Source organism: Staurois parvus, unplaced genomic scaffold (genome assembly GCF_062004578.1).
Source record: "Staurois parvus isolate SC_StPar_1 unplaced genomic scaffold, SC_StPar_1.0 ptg000726l, whole genome shotgun sequence".
Taxonomy (NCBI): Eukaryota; Metazoa; Chordata; class Amphibia; order Anura; family Ranidae; genus Staurois; species Staurois parvus.
Window position 1 is genome coordinate 405,205 of NW_028318522.1, and position 17,411 is coordinate 422,615.

General features: G+C 49.0%; 1 long non-coding RNA gene across 2 annotated transcripts in view; it reads left to right on the forward strand.

The window, feature by feature from the left end:
• Positions 1 to 17,411, forward strand: part of LOC149445350 (uncharacterized) — a 63,548-nt gene that overhangs the window by 28,704 nt on the left and 17,433 nt on the right. Inside the window, exon 2 of one of the 2 annotated variants that reach the window (XR_016306409.1) lies at positions 11,549 to 11,780. The exons of the other annotated variant lie outside the window; for it this stretch is intronic. This is a non-coding gene — a long non-coding RNA (uncharacterized LOC149445350). The remainder of the gene's footprint in view (positions 1 to 11,548; positions 11,781 to 17,411) is intronic. 2 annotated transcript variants of the gene reach the window in all.

Sequence of the window (17,411 nt, forward strand, 5' to 3'; positions counted from 1 at the left end):
GTAAGGAGCATTCTTCCCACTGACCACCTATGTAACGGACATTCTTCCCACTGACCCCCAATGTAAGGGACATTCTTCCCACTGACCATCAATGTAAGGGACATTCTTCCCACTGACCACCAATGTAAGGGACATTCTTCCCACTGACCCCAATGTAAGGGACATTCTTCCCACCGACCTCCAATGTCATGGATCCAACCCACACGCCCACAGCGGCTAGCTAAACGAGGCACACGTGTGGCCGTGACTTGGGGTAAGAGGGAATAAGGGGCGCTTAACTGGAATATATCTAAGTATATAAGACCGGCCGTGATACACTTTCACAGCCCGCACTACTTCTGGCCACCACCGGAGGGAGACTCCACTCCAATCCAGCTGGCTGACCACACACACAGGCAGACAAGATCTTACATACAATCTGGTGCACTAATTAGGGTTGAAGAGCAGCCTAGCAATCACACACCCTTCTAGGATTCCTCCAGCTATCCTACAAGCTAGAACCCCAGTGTCAATCACTCTTCCACTGTCCAAACACCCCCACACCAGACACACCACAAAAGGTAGCTTGCCAACTCCCAACAGTGTATCCGCAGAACGGTCTGCTGGGACACCACAAACACACAGATCTCCGTCTGACAGACCTGTTACCTTTACAATCGGCGTGCAATCTGCCAACACACAGTGCAATTGCATACAGATTGGCACTGAACTTGACCGAGCATATAAAGGCACTAAAATACAATACAATCTAATGTCTCCGAAAATATGAGCCCGAGCTTAAGTACCCAGAAGTCACTTATTCATTTTATGATTTAATATCCCGAAAGTGGGCAGTGCATAAAATATGTACAAAGTATAAAAAGTTACAGAAAATACAAAAAATACGAGAAGACACACAATTGGCTATTGACTATAAAATAAAAGGGAAATAAAACTTTTACCAAGAGTTATCCTGCAACTGGAGCAAGTCAGGGAAAGTCCACGATCCGTCAGTCAATAGGACGGGCTCCATACGAATCACAACGTCCATATCCCTGGGTCCTCAATTTATGGGAATATGGACATAGGCTGGGCATTAGCCCTTGGCCAATTGACTCTGGGGGGTGTTCCTGTACCAGCCCACAGGACGTTCTGGCTACTGAAATGGCCAAAGTCGATTGGACCACGAACGGTTGAATCACCAAGTCAGGGATATAATTTCCGACACCAGCGCATCAGTCCGATCGCGACAGTACCAATCACTGTTCAGCTGTCGCAATCTGGCGCCACATAACCATTTCCTGCATTTTTCTGGCATTCTACATAGACCACAAATACAGTTTTTACATGCAGATGTAGCCTACAGAGTGTCCAATCAGAAGGAAGTATTTTCATCTCTCTGCAACTAATATTTTAGCTTTTATGGGAGATGAAATCTATTCCTTTGATCTACTGATATACTTTAAAGCTCCCAGACAGATCGGAGCCCTCCTGGTCTCCTGCAGCCGAAACGTCTGGCGTTCCTCTTTTAAACTTCAGGAAGGTGGCAAAGTCTGATTATATATATAGATGACAAATCTATAAACAAGCACCTTCCCTGCCCACATCCCATTCACCTAGTTCCCTGGGCCCCCTAATGGACTGGGCCCCGTACAGGAGGACTGGAGGTACCCCCTTATCCACGGCCCTGACACCAGATGATAACCAAACATTAAAATAGTGCAAAAAGGAAAAAATGACGAATACCTTGTGTTTGCTCCTCAATAACCTCCTCACGTAATTTGCAGTCTGAAATAACAGAAGTTACAATGTATACCTTAATGGAACCTCATAGTAGAACATAAAAACACAACAAACCAAAACACATGTAGAGATGTAAACTTTGAAGTGTCTCTGAAAGGTACAGTTTATTTATTTATTTTAAATAACAACCATGTCATACTTACCTGCTCTGTGTAGTGATAAAGGCACATCTGAGTGGCACCAATAGGCTTTTTATCTGTCTGTAAGGGTGACCTTCTGACCACCAATGTAAGGGACATTCTTCCCACTGACCCCCAATGTAAGGGACATTCTTCCCACTGATCACCAATGTAAGGGACATTCTTCCCACTGACCCCCAATGTAAGGGACATTCTTCCCACTGATCACCAATGTAAGGAGCATTCTTCCCATTGACCTCCAATGTAAGGGACATTCTTCCCACTGACCCCCAATGTAAGGGACATTCTTCCCACTGACCCCCAATGTAAGGGACATTCTTCCCACTGACCCCCAATGTAAGGGACATTCTTCCCACTGACCACCAATGTAAGGAACATTCTTCCCACTGATCACCAATGTAAGGAACATTCTTCCCACTGATCACCAATGTAAGGGACATTCTGCCCACTGACCCCCAATGTAAGGGACATTCTTCTCACTGGCCCCCAAAGTAAGGGACATTCTTCCCACTGACCCCCCAATGTAAGGGACATTCTTCCCACTGACCCCCAATGTAAGGGACATTCTTCCCACTGATCACCAATGTAAGGAACATTCTTCTCACTGATCACCAATGTAAGGAACATTCTTCTCACCGACCACCAATGTAAGGGACATTCTTCCCACTGATCACCAATGTAAGGGACATTCTTCCCACTGATCACCAACGTAAGGAACATTCTTCTCACCGACCACCAATGTAAGGGACATTCTTCCCACTGATCACCAATGTAAGGGACATTCTGCCCACTGACCCCTAATGTAAGGGACATTCTTCTCACTGGCCCCCAAAGTAAGGGACATTCTTCCCACTGACCCCCCAATGTAAGGGACATTCTTCCCACTGACCACCAATGTAAGGGGCATTCTTCCCACTGACCACCAATGTAAGGGACATTCTCCCACTGACCACCAATGTAAGGGACATTCTTCCCACTGATCACCAATGTAAGGGACATTCTTCCCACTGACCCCCAATGTAAGGGACATTCTTCCCACTGATCCCCAATGTAAGGGACATTCTTCCTACTGACCACCAATGTAAGGTACATTCTTCCCACTGACCACCAATGTAAGGGGCATTCTTCCCACCAACCACCAATGTAAGGGACATTCTTCCCACTGACCACCAATGTAAGGAACATTCTTCCCACCGACCACCAATGTAAGGGACATTCTTCCCACCAACCACCAATGTAAGGAGCATTCTTCCCACCGACCACCAATGTAAGGGACATTCTTCCCACTGATCACCAATGTAAGGAGCATTCTTCCCATTGACCTCCAATGTAAGGGACATTCTTCCCACTGACCCCCAATGTAAGGGACATTCTTCCCACTGACCCCCAATGTAAGGGACATTCTTCCCACTGACCCCCAATGTAAGGGACATTCTTCCCACTGACCACCAATGTAAGGAACATTCTTCCCACTGATCACCAATGTAAGGAACATTCTTCCCACTGATCACCAATGTAAGGGACATTCTTCTCACCGACCATCAATGTAAGGAACATTCTTCCCACTGATCACCAATGTAAGGGACATTCTTCCCACTGATCACCAATGTAAGGGACATTCTTCCCACTGACCCCCAATGTAAGGAACATTCTTCCCACTGATCACCAATGTAAGGGACATTCTTCTCACCGACCATCAATGTAAGGAACATTCTTCCCACTGATCACCAATGTAAGGGACATTCTTCCCACTGACCCCCAATGTAAGGGACATTCTTCCCACTGACCCCCAATGTAAGGGACATTCTTCCCACTGATCACCAATGTAAGGGACATTCTTCCCACTGACCCCCAATGTAAGGGACATTCTTCCCACTGACCCCAAATGTAAGGGACATTCTTCCCACTGACCCCAAATGTAAGGGGCATTCTTCCCACTGACCCCCTATGTAAGGGACATTCTTCCCACTGACCCCCAATGTAAGGGACATTCTTCCCACTGACCACCAATGTAAGGGGCATTCTTCCCACCAACCACCAATGTAAGGGACATTCTTCCCACTGACCACCAATGTAAGGAACATTCTTCCCACCGACCACCAATGTAAGGGACATTCTTCCCACCAACCACCAATGTAAGGAGCATTCTTCCCACCGACCACCAATGTAAGGGACATTCTTCCCACTGATCACCAATGTAAGGAGCATTCTTCCCATTGACCTCCAATGTAAGGGACATTCTTCCCACTGACCCCCAATGTAAGGGACATTCTTCCCACTGACCCCCAATGTAAGGGACATTCTTCCCACTGACCCCCAATGTAAGGGACATTCTTCCCACTGACCACCAATGTAAGGAACATTCTTCCCACTGATCACCAATGTAAGGAACATTCTTCCCACTGATCACCAATGTAAGGGACATTCTGCCCACTGACCCCCAATGTAAGGGACATTCTTCTCACTGGCCCCCAAAGTAAGGGACATTCTTCCCACTGACCCCCCAATGTAAGGGACATTCTTCCCACTGACCACCAATGTAAGGGACATTCTTCCCACTGACCCCCAATGTAAGGAACATTCTTCCCACTGATCACCAATATAAGGGACATTCTTCCCACTGACCACCAATGTAAGGGACATTCTTCCCACTGACCCCCAATGTTAGGAACATTCTTCCCACTGACCCCCAATGTAAGGGACATTCTTCCCACTGACCCCCAATGTAAGGGACATTCTTCCCACTGATCCCCAATGTTAGGAACATTCTTCCCACTGATCACCAATATAAGGGACATTCTTCCCACTGACCCCCAATGTAAGGGACATTCTTCCCACTGACCCCCAATGTAAGGGACATTCTTCCCACTGATCACCAATGTAAGGGACATTCTTCCCACTGACCCCCAATGTGAGGAGCATTCTTCACACCGACCCCCAATGTAAGGGAAGATTGTCCCCATTGCCCTCTCAGTGATCAGTTTCAGCAGAGGCTCCCCAAGATATGAAAATTATTTTAGGGGTTCCTCTGGGGTAAAAATGTTGCGGAACGCTGGCCCAAGTGAATGTGACAAACGACTTGCTGTACATATTATGCCTTTCAGTATTAATCGGGGCCGTCCTTTATTTCTTTGTTCACAATACATGGTCCACCTACCTGTGAATTCTACTGATTTGGTTTCTCCATGCATGCCGTTTCCAAACTCCACCATGAAATCCGAAGGATCCTCTCCCATCAGCAGGCAGGAAATGATGATATTCGACTTGTCATTGACGCATGCCGTGCAGTTGGAAAATGACACGTTGGCAGGGCACAGCTGGCCTTCATGAATAGTTCCCAAATTCTTCATCGATTTTCTGTCTTTGATGTTGATCTGTCCGGTAACATTGTGATTCCACACACACACCTCTGCATAGCAAGGACAGAAAACCGATTTCATACAATCGTCCAAATTCCAGATGGTCAAATCCAACTGTGAGGGTGTAGAGAACAGAGTCTGATCCAGGGGCGGACGGACCATTTGGAAACTCGTGCACTGCCCGAGGGCCCGGGGTCAGTAGGGGCCCCATGAGATGCCCCTGGTACCTTTTTCATAGGCTTTTTTGAGTTTGGGCAAGGACACAGGGGCCCCATGATCTCCTATTGCCCGGGAGCCCCATGAGTTGTCAGTCTGCCCCTGGTCTGATCAATATGAATGAGAATTTTCATCACCCCCCCATCCTGAGTACCATTGGCTAACATGCCCCCAGGATTGGCTCAGCTCTAAATCCAACGTCTGTACCCAGAGGAGGCTTTCCATAAGCTTCCCAGTCATGTGATCGCTGTGATTGGTTGTCACAGTGATCACATGATCAGGAGCCTGTGCGACCACCACCCACCGATCTTGCCGGGGCACAAGATCGGTGGGTGGTGGTCGCACAGGCTTCTGATCATGTGATCACTGTGACAACCAATCACAGAACAGTCCCCTGCACATTAGAGTCCCCATCAGAGTCCTCCCTTACATCAGGGTCTCCATCTGAATTCTAATAAGTGCAGAGATTTTACACATCAGCTGCTGTTTGGATAAAATCTTGTAACGGGCCGCATGTGTCCCAGGGGCCGTAGTTTGGAGACCCCTGTGCTGGATCCACAAATAAAGTGCAATGTATTCTTCTATTCATTAAAGTGCATCTTTGTATTTTTTTTTTCGTTTCTATAGACTGGTGAGCGGTTAGATGCCCCGTCAGGTTTTCATGGCTGTCTGTATCTACACTGGAGAGCCCTAACCTCTCTCTGTGTCTGAAGACCCCTGGACAGGGGCGGACTGACAACTCATGGGGCCCCTGGGCAATAGGGGATCATGGGGCCCCTGTGTCCTTGCCCAAACTCAAAAAAGCCTATGAAAAAGGTACCAGGGGCATCTCATGGGGCCCCCTACTGACCCCTGGCCCTCGGGCAGTGCCCGAGTTTCCAAGTGGTCAGTCCGCCCCTGCCCCTGGATTAGATTAGAGGGAAGGGACAACAATGACACTAGGTGACGGGATCAGGGATGGCCAAGTTCCATTTGTACAGCAGGGAAAGGGTTGCATGCTGAGGTCACATTCTCATCCAATCACCAAATGAGTGAAGCAAAAGTGTCGCACGCTCAACAGCACAAAGCGAAACGCGTACCCGGCAGAGAGGAGTTGGGTGCAAAGCAGCGGTCATGGTGTTAGCTTGTACAGAGGCACAGAACAAAGTACAGATAAAGGCCGAGTATTCTCATCTACATTTTATTCCATGCAACACCCCAAATAATAACTTACTGGGTTCAGAGGCGGCGGCGAGGGTGGCATATAACAAGAAGACGGCTAAAACGAGAAGCATCCAATCGGCTGTGGACAAACAAAGCAGTAAAACATATAAATAAATATAAAGAAAATCTATAAAGAAAATGATGATATACACATATAAGTGCCAAGGCAGAAGAGCTAACCACTTAGCCACTGCGCTGCAAGCTGCACCACCTACAGTAGGTTCACAGTACTGCAGGTGGTGCGGCTTAAGTTTGTACAGGTAAAGCAGACCCCTCATTTGAATGGGCTGCTGTATCTGTGGCAAAGGCAGAGAAAAGGTCCCTGGCAGGGCAGCCGTACGGCGCCTCATGGTGCCTCAGATACACGGTATCTGCCCAGCGGTTTTTCAAGCGCAATTTTTTGGAAAAAAAAACACACCTTTTTGAATGCTATTGCAAAAAAAAAAAATCAAAATTTTAGTAAAATATTAAAGATGATGATGATACCGAACATGTCACGCTTTAAAATTGCGCGTGCCCCTGCAACGGAGACAAACGGCGTACATTTTACTTAGGTGACAATTTAAAAGCCTTTGCAGGTTACCGCTTTGGATCTACAAAGGAGATCTGGTGCTAGAATTACTGCTCATGATCTGACGATCGTGGCGATACCTCACATGTGCGGGACGCTCGCTGTTTGAGTGCATGCGGGACCAACGCGTGCGAACGCCTTTGCGCGTGAGCACGGGTGGGCGGGGGCACTTTTTTTTTTAATTATTTATTAATTTTTTAAAAAACAATTTCACTGTCACTTTACATTTTTTTTAATCACTTTTATTGCTGTAAACATCCCCTGTGACGGCAATAGACACGTGACAGGTACTCTTTATGGAGGGATCTGGAGACCCCAAATCTTACAATAAAGGAGAGCCAATCAGAGCTGATTGCAGGTGGGCCGGCTGGTCGCTCAGGACTCCTGGTGGGACAGGGGATGTGGAGAGTGGAGGGAGATGACGGGAGTGGACGTCCCTTCCCGCTGCTTGTACAAGCAATCGAGCAGCAAGTAGCCGGCAAGGCCAAGGATAAGGGGGTACCCCCAGTCCTCCTGTACGGGGCCAAGGCCTGCAAGGGGGCCCAGGCAGCAGGGTAATTCGGATGTGGGCTGCGAGGGTGATTGGCATGGTGGAAGGGGAGCAATTACTGGAACCGATCCCCCTGTATGGGTCTCTCTGCAGCAGCTGAAAGCCGGCTTCTTCTCCTCTCCCTCCCCCCCTGGCTGGCTTTCAGCTGCTGCAGAGAGACCCATACAGGGGGATCGGTTCCAGTAATTACTCCCCTTCCACCATGCCAATCACCCTTGCTGCCCACATCCGATTCACCCAGCTGCCTGGGCCCCCCTGCTGGCCTGGACCCCGTACAAGAGCCCCCCGCTCCCCACCCTCCCTGTGCACCATACGTTTCCTGCTACTGCCCAGGCCCCCCTGTGTGCTGCCGGCTTCCCTCCTCCCCTGCTCACCAGCAGCTGCAAGCACACGATAGGATCCTACAGGGTGGGGTAAGGGTCTGGTAAATATGTCACATTTATCAGCCCCTTCCTTTCCTGAATGTACACAATGAGTGATTGTACCCAGGGGTACTCATGGGGCCCCCGGGCAATAGGGGATCATGGGGCCCCTGTGTCCTTGCTCAAAAAAGCCTATGAAAAAGGTACCAGGGGCATCTCATGGGGTCCCCTACTGACCCCGGGCCCTCGGGCAGTGCCTTGAGTTTCCAAACAGTCAGTCCGCCCCTGATTGTACCAATCACTCACTGTATTCATTCATAACTGAGGCATACTAAACTGTTGTTTCTTTTTTTTTGGGGTGGCTGTATGGGGCCCCGTGGTTTATAACAGCAGCCCTGTCTGCCGGTACCGGGGTGATGCCTGCAGGCTACAGGCATCTCTCCGCTACAACCACCGAAGGTCCAGCTACGTATAGGCACGTCGCTGGTCCGGAAGTGGCTACTATACATTCCCTTTAAACCAAATGGGTCGGTACCTCTGTCCATTAATGTGGCCTTCCTTTGTTTTATATTTCGGAATCCTTCCTAGAAAAGAAAAAAAAGTAGCAATTGTTAGCTGAAATCGGTCCTTAGCAAAAATGTTCCTAAAAAACAGCGCCTGGTCATACTGGTGCGATTTGCAAATTGAAATCACACCTGAAATCACATCTAATGAATGTGAATGTCAGCGTCCTAACGTGCGATTTGCTGCAGCGCCATTTCTAAAGTAGTTCTTGCGTGACTTTTACTCAGTGGTGTATTTACGTTTTTTGCTGCCCTAGGCCACACAAACATCAGCTGCCTTCCACCTACAGCTAACTCCCCCCTCCCAACGAGTAAGCCTGACACCGACCAACACCAACTCCCCACCCTGGCCACTAACACCCACCAAAAGAGGTCCCCCCACTGGCCAAGAGAGCCTTCCACTAACACCCACCAACAGAGGTCCCCCCACTGGCCAAGAGAGCCTTCCACTAACACCCACCAAAAGAGGTCCCCCCACTGGCCAAGAGAGCCTTCCACTAACACCCACCAAAAGAGGTCCCCCCACTGACCGAGAAAGCCTTCCACTAACACCATCCAAAAGAGGTCCCTCCACTGGCCAAGAGAGCCTTCCATTAACACCCTCCAAGAGAGGTCCCCCCACTGGCCGAGAGAGCCTTCCACTAACACCATCCAAAAGAGGTCCCTCCACTGGCCAAGAGAGCCTTCCATTAACACCCTCCAAGAGAGGTCCCCCCACTGGCCGAGAAAGCCTTCCACTAACACCATCCAAAAGAGGTCCCTCCACTGGCCAAGAGAGCCTTCCATTAACACCCTCCAAGAGAGGTCCCCTCACTGGCCGAGAGAGCCTTCCACTAACACCCGCCAAAAGAGATCCCCCCACTGGCCGAGAGAGCCTTCCACTAACACCCACCAAAAGAGGTCCAGCCACTGGCCGAGAGGGCATTCCACTAACACCCGCCAAAAGAGGTCCCCCCACTGGCCGAGAGAGCCTTCCACTAACACCCAGCAAAAGAGGTCCAGCCACTGGCCGAGAGAGCATTCCACTAACACCCACCAAAAGAGGTCCCCCCACTGGCCGAGAGAACCTTCCACTAACACCCTCCAAAAGAGCTCCCCCCACTGGCCGAGAGAGCCTTCCACTAACACCCTCCAAAAGAGGTCCTCCCACTGGCCGAGAGAGCATTCCACTAACATCAGCCAAAAGAGGTCCCCCCACTGGCCAAGAGAACCTTCCACTAACACCATCCAAAAGAGGTCCCTCCACTGGCCAAGAGAGCCTTCCACTAACACCATCCAAAAGAGGTCCCCCCACTGGCCAAGAGAACCTTCCACTAACACCATCCAAAAGAGGTCCCCCCACTGGCTGAGAGAGCCTTCCATTAACACCCTCCAAGAGAGGTCCCCTCACTGGCCGAGAGAGCCTTCCACTAACACCCACCAAAAGAGGTCCAGCCACTGGCCGAGAGAGCATTCCACTAACACCCACCAAAAGAGGCCCACCCACTGGCCGAGAGAGCCTTCCAGTAACACCCATCAAAAGAGGTCCCCCCACTGGCTGAGAGAGCATTCCATTAACACCCTCCAAGAGAGGTTCCCTCACTGGCCGAGAGAGCCTTCCACTAACACCCACCAAAAGAGGTCCAGCCACTGGCCGAGAGAGCATTCCACTAACACCCACCAAAAGAGGCCCACCCACTGGCCGAGAGAGCCTTCCAGTAACACCCATCAAAAGAGGTCCCCCCACTGGCTGAGAGAGCCTTCCACTAACACCCACCAAAAGAGGCCCACCCACTGGCTGAGAGAGCCTTCCACCTACAACCCCTCTTCTGAGGGAGCCTTACACTACCATAGCCCCCCATACACCCGCCACCACCCCCCACCTGGGTGTTTTGAGATCGTAGCAGAATTGCTGTGATCGCAAAATGCAGGTTCGGGTGCCTTTGTTTTCAATGGCACCTAAAACGTGGTGTGGTTTTTCCGCAACTGTCGTGCGGCAAATCGCATTGCATCAAGCTTGTCGCCCAAAAGTTGCTTTGCCCCGGGCACTGACTACCTAAAAAAAAAAAACTGGCTCCTAACTTTTTTAACTGGCTCCTAGATTCAAAGAAAATTTGTCTAGCTCTCCCCTGTCAGCTACATAAAAAGGTTATGTAGGTGGAAGAAGGGAGGGGTGGAGGAGCTGGGCCAGCACAGACAGTAATTAGATACTTCCACAAGAAGGGAGGGCTATGACATGCAATGAGGCAGGGGGCCGGGTTAGGGAAATGATTCTTCCTCAGGGGCAGACTGACAACTCATGGGGCCCCTGGGCAATAGGGGATCATGGGGCCCCTGTGTCCTCACCCACACTCAAACCACACCCAAAAAAGCCTATGAAAGGTACCTAGGGGAACTCATGGGGCCCCTTACTGACCCCGGGCCCTCGAATTCCCAAATGGTCAGTCCGCCCTTGCTCTTCCTGGAGTGATCACATTTTTTCAGCAAGTGCAGGGGCGCATTCAGGGGTGGACTGACAACTCATGGGGCCCCCCGGGCAATAGGGGATCATGGGGCCCCTGTGTCCTTACCCAAACTCAAAAAAGCCTATGAAAAAGTTACCAGGGGCATCTCATGGGGCCCCCTACTGACCCCAGATCCTCGGGCAGTGCCTGAGTTTCCAAATGGTCAGTCCACCCGTGGGCGCAAAAACCCGACGCATTCAAAATACTTTCTATGTTTTTTTCCTGCAATTATTTAAGTTGGTGACAGGGTCTCTTTAAAGCGTACCCCCATGTGCTTGCAGTGTCAGAAAGTTTTTTTTTTTATGTTTTTATTTTTTAGATTTATTGCCCTGAATGAAATCATACCTGGTGCCCCTTCCACGAGGGGGGGATGTACCGGCACTCCCTGTCCTGGGGTGACGACGTTCGCTCAGTTCTGCTTGTGGAGAGTCTTCCTAATACAGAGCGATGTCACAGCCGGGAACGCCGCGGCCTTTAGCTGATGTCAAGGCGTTCACACTTCCTCAGGAGGTCCATCATCCCGGATCTACGCAGCACAGGGAAAATGAAAGGTAAAGCATTAAAAAAAAAACTTACATTCTACTACATTTTTTTTGCTGTTCCAATCATTTTTTTTGTGGTATAACATAAGGAAGACACACAAAAAAAGAAGAAGTATCCTTCAGATCCCACACAGGGGATGAAGGGTAACAGAGCTGCACTGTCAATATTTACATTTTCGGAATACAGCTTAACTACTCCAGAGGATTCCCCCCCCCCCCCCCCCTTCCTGACCAGGTCATTTTTTTGTTTTAAATAAATGAAATTTACGTCCTTTTTTTCCCCACAAATAGAGATTTCTTTCAGTGGTATTTGATCGGCTGTGCGTTTTTAATTTTTTGCGCTATAAACAAAAAAAACCCAACAATTTTGGAAAAAAACAACATTTGTGACTTTTTTTGCTATGAAACATGTCCAGTAAAAACATGAAAAAAATAAAATTTCGTCATAAATTTAGACCAAAATGTATTCTGCAAAGTGTCTTTAGTGTCTATAGTCAATACGGGGTCCAGGGAGACCAGATATAGTGAATGCGGGGTCCGGGGAGAGCGGATATAGTGAATGCGGGGTCCGGGGAGAGCGGATATAGTGAATGCGGGGTCCGGGGAGAGCGGATATAGTGAATGCGGGGTCCGGGGAGAGCGGATATAGTGAATGCGGGGTCCGGGGAGAGCGGATATAGTGAATGCGGGGTCCGGGGAGAGCGGATATAGTGAATGCGGGGTCCGGGGAGAGCGGATATAGTGAATGCGGGGTCCGGGGAGAGCGGATATAGTGAATGCAGGGTCCGGGGAGAGCGGATATAGTGAATGCGGGGTCCGGGGAGACTGGATATAGTGAATGCGGGGTCCGGGGAGACTGGATATAGTGAATGCAGGGTCCGGGGAGAGCGGATATAGTGAATGCAGGGTCCGGGGAGAGAGGATATAGTGAATGCGGGGTCCAGGGAGAGCGGATATAGTGAATGCAGGGTCCGGGGAGAGCGGATATAGTGAATGCAGGGTTCGGGGAGAGCAGATATAGTGAATGCGGGGTCCAGGGAGAGCAGATATAGTGAATGCGGGGTCCACGGAGACCAGATATAGTGAATGCAGGGTCCGGGGAGAGCGGATATAGTGAATGCGGGGTCCACGGAGACCAGATATAGTGAATGCAGGGTCCGGGGAGAGCCGATATAGTGAATGCAGGGTCCGGGGTTTAGTAACATTTTAATAAACTTGCCGATCTGGCCAACAGGGTCAGGCAGTCTCAAATGATGGCCCTGAGGGGCCAAACCTTCGGGAGTGTAAGAATCGAAGGGGAGGGGAAGGTGGAGAGAAGGGGCCAAGGAAGCCCAAAGGGAAGAGGAAATATAGTAGAGAGAGAAAAGTAGAAAGGCAGGCAGAGGGTGGAAGGAAAAAGAGGAGAATCCCGTTTTGCTAGAAGCGTCAGTGTGACCGGGGGCACCCAGGCAAGGCGGGGGCAGAATGGGAAGGGCATATGTATGACCACCAGGAGTTCCATAGCTTCAGGAACTTAGAGTCGTGAAGGATGCTAGTCATCTTCTCATGGACCATTAGAGTAGTCAAAATGCTCCTCTGGCTATTGCCCGTTTGGCAACTATAAACAAATACGCGGCCAATTTCTGCTTGTAAGAGAAGAGCACCGGAATTGGGCAGTTGAGGAGCACATGCCTAACGTCTTTGTGAAATGGCATGTGGAAAAGGGTCAAAAGGAGGCCAAACACACTGGACCAAAAGCCCACAAGGCGGGGGCAAGTCCACCAGGTATGAAGCTCATCTCCCCGCTTGCCACAGCCCCGAAAACATCTATCATTGTAGGATGGGTTTGAATGAGCAATGTGGGTTGGCACCCAGTACCAGAGGATGAGAACGCTGTAGGTCGCCTCCATGGTAGCTGTGTTGAAAGAACATTTGGCCACATTGGACCAGGCTTTCCTCCAGTCCTCCAAGTCGATATGGGTAGCTACATTACATTCCCACCGGGTATGAAGGGATGTCGACTGATCTCCTGCATTCAGAGAAGAGTAGAGCACAGAAACGATGCCTCAGCCGCTTGGGGAGTGGAGGCAGATGTGTTTGAAACAGAAAAGAAGAGTCGCGTCTGAGAGAAATTGGCGTATTTGTATATAATGAAAAAATTCAGCTGGGGGTGTTTCAAGCGTTTCCTGTAGTGAGGCCCAGGTGGGGAAAGAGCTGGATCTCAGGAAGTGACGGACTGGGGAAAACCCATGTGTGGGCCACCACAAGAAGGCCTGAAGTTGTTCCAGGCCTGGGGGGTAAAATGGGGTTATTTAGCAGTAGTAGGAGGGGAAGAAAAGGGGACATAAGGTTACCTGAATATCAAATGAAGTTGCAAAGGTGCAAGCTATGTGACATGAGAGGGCTCAGGGAAGGTGAGTGCAAGTTGGCCCGGGAGCCTCAAAAAGGCCAAGGTTGGGATGAGCACACAATTAGGGAGCTCAAGAAGCGTCCAGAGGGGGACATCCGATGTCGCATGTAGCCAGGGGCGGACTGACAACTCATGGGGCCCCCGGGCAATAGGGGATCATGGGGCCCCTGTGTCCTTGCCCAAACTCAAAAAAGCCTATGAAAAAGGTACCAGGGGAATCTCATGGGGCTCCCTACTGACCCCGGGCCCTAGGGCAGTGCCTGAGTTTCCAAATGGTCAGTCTGCCCCTGCATGTAGCATGGTAAGCTGAGAAATTTGCGCAGCCATGTAATATTTGGAAATATTTGGAACTCCCAAACCCCTTCTTAACCTGTGGGCATAGAGGACCGAGTGGGCTATTCTGGGGCGTTGATAGGCCCAGATGAAGGAGAGAATCCTATTTTGAAGAAGTTGCAGGAAAAAGGAAGGCATATGGATCGGTAAGGTCCAGAAAAAGTATAGGACTCCATAAGAGAGGCAACAGAATGCAGAAGGGGGAAGTATCTGGTTGCAAACAGAGAGGAATAGGGGGGCGTGAGGCGGACCCCTAAGTAGTTTAGAGATGAGCTGGTCCAGCAATATGGAAAGGACGTTTGGACGTTGGCTACCATTTGTTCCGGAAGGGTGACGGTCATGGTAATCATCTTGTGAAGGTTGATCTGAAGGCCGGAGACAGCAGCAAAGCGGGACAGGAGGTTCTGTAGGTTAGGCAGTGTGGTTATAGGGTTGGTGAGAGTGAAAAGCACGTCGTCCACAAACAGGCTAATTTTGTGAGATTCACCCACATAGGGGATCCCAGTGAGATTTGGGCAATGGCTAGGGGCTCCAGGGCCAAGATGAAAAGGGCCGGGGACAAGGGACCGCCTTGTCTTGTTCTGCGTGGGGACAGAGAAAGAACCAGAGGAGTGGCCCACGTAGCGGACAGTAGCCGAGGGGGATGAGTAAAGGGTGGAAAGCCAGGCTAAGATGGAATCACCGGACCCCCAACATTGCAGAACATACTACATTTTTTTTAAAGAGCTTAAATCTTCCCTCTGCCCTCCCCTTCAGTCTTGCACAGGTGTACCAGCTCCTCCCTTTCAGTCTTGCACAGTTGTACTGGCTCCTCCCCTTCAGTCTTGCACAGGTGTACCAGCTCCTCCCTTTCAGTCTTGCACAGTTGTACTGGCTCCTCCCCTTCAGTCTTGCACAGGTGTAGCGGCTCCTCCCCTTCAGCCTTGTAGAGGTGTAGCGGCTCCTCCCCTTCAGCCTTGTAGAGGTGTAGCGGCTCCTCCCCTCCAGCCTTGTAGAGGTGTAGCGGCTCCTCCCCTTCAGCCTTGTAGAGGTGTACCGGCTCCTCCCCTTCAGTCTTGCACAGGTGCAGCGGCTCCTCCCCTTCAGCCTTGTACAGGTGTAGCAGCTCCTCCCCTTCAGCCTTGCACAGTTGTACCGGCTCCTCCCCTTCAGTCTTGCACAGGTGTAGCAGCTCCTCCCCTTCAGCCTTGCACAGTTGTACCGGCTCCTCCCCTTCAGTCTTGCACAGGTGTACCGGCTCTTCCCCTTCAGTCTTGCACAGGTTTACTTGCTCCTCCCCTTCAGTCTTGCACAGGTGTACCTGCTCCTCCCCTTCAATCTTGCACAGGTGTGCCAGCTCCTCCCCTTCAGTCTTGCACAGGTGTACCAGCTCCTCCCCTTCAGTCTTGCACAGGTGTACCAGCTCCTCCCCTTCAGTCTTGCACAGGTGTACCGGCTCCTCTCCTGGACTGAAACGGCTTCCTCTGATGTCACCACACACTGTGAGCTTCTCACAATGTGCATCAGAAGTTGCAGTCAGATAGAGCTCCACCTCATTTCCTGCTTTTTCCTCCCCCGCCTGAAAGTCTCTGTCCCCGCCCTTTTCATTCATTGGATTTCAGTTCTGTCAATCAAGGAGGATCAGCATCACACGTGGGCATTATCATGCAGATACAGCCTGCTTATAAACGCCCTCTCCTTCATCAGGACTGAGGGCTCTTGAGAGGATTACTGAGGCAGGGTGCTGTGCTGTTATAAGGAAGCTATATATAGCACTCTGCTGGCCCCACCCACCAGCCATGATCTGCCGCACTGCCTAGAGAAGCACATGGACCCAGTGATGACGTCACTGGGTCTAAAATAAAGTACATAATGAAAATACATCTTAATATCTGAGAACGTTGAGCTCAGGAACAACGGAGACCAACACTCAGACTTGAAGACAGTGCTGGGACTTGTCGACAGTACAAGGTACTGGCAACTTCCCCTTTATAAGAATACAACATAGCAAGAATAGAAAAAAAAATACATAAATAAATAAATAAAACAATAACTTACTTGATACGTTTCACATGAAAAGTGCTAAATTTTGGGCAAATATTAATAAATAAAATTATAGATGTATTAAAAAAAAATTGCAAAATGTATTGAGTATAAATACCTGAGCGTGGCTCGATCTCAGCCTCCTGATCCCCGGCAGGTACGAACACGTGACTCAATGAAGATGTAGGAAAGACACACCCAACTGCAGCGTCACAGGAGGGAAATAAAAAAAAATCGACAAACAATCACCCGTGGAATCAGATAAACACAAAGTCTGAACTAGTATGAACAAGGAGCACACAGGAACATTTCCAACATGCCTGCGTAATGCTATCATAGGAGGTTTGCCACCCCACCCCCCCCCAAACTAAGATAGCAATAAAGTTAAATAAAAAAAACAAAAAGTAAAAAAAAAATAAAATGATATGAAATAATTAAAAAAAACAAAAAACAAAAAAAAATAAATAATAATAATAAAAAAAAAAATATATATATATAGGAGCAAACTGGAACATTTTCAACATGCCTGCATAATGCTATCATAGGAGGTTTTCTATCCCCCTCCCCCCCAATCTAAGATAGCAATAAAGTTATATAAAAAAAAATGTATATGAAATAATTAAAAAAACAAAATAATAAATAAATAAAATATATATATATATATATATATATATATATATATATATATATATATAGCCTCATTACCCAACTATACAATCACATGTAGTATGAACAAAAAGAAAACAGGAACATTTTCAACATGCCTGCATATAGCTATCATAGGAGGTTTGCTATCCCCCTCCCCCCAATCTAAGGTAGCAATAAAGTTAAAGAAAAAAAGAAAAGAAAAAAAATGATATGAAATAATAAAAAAAAAAATGAAAAACAAAAAACAA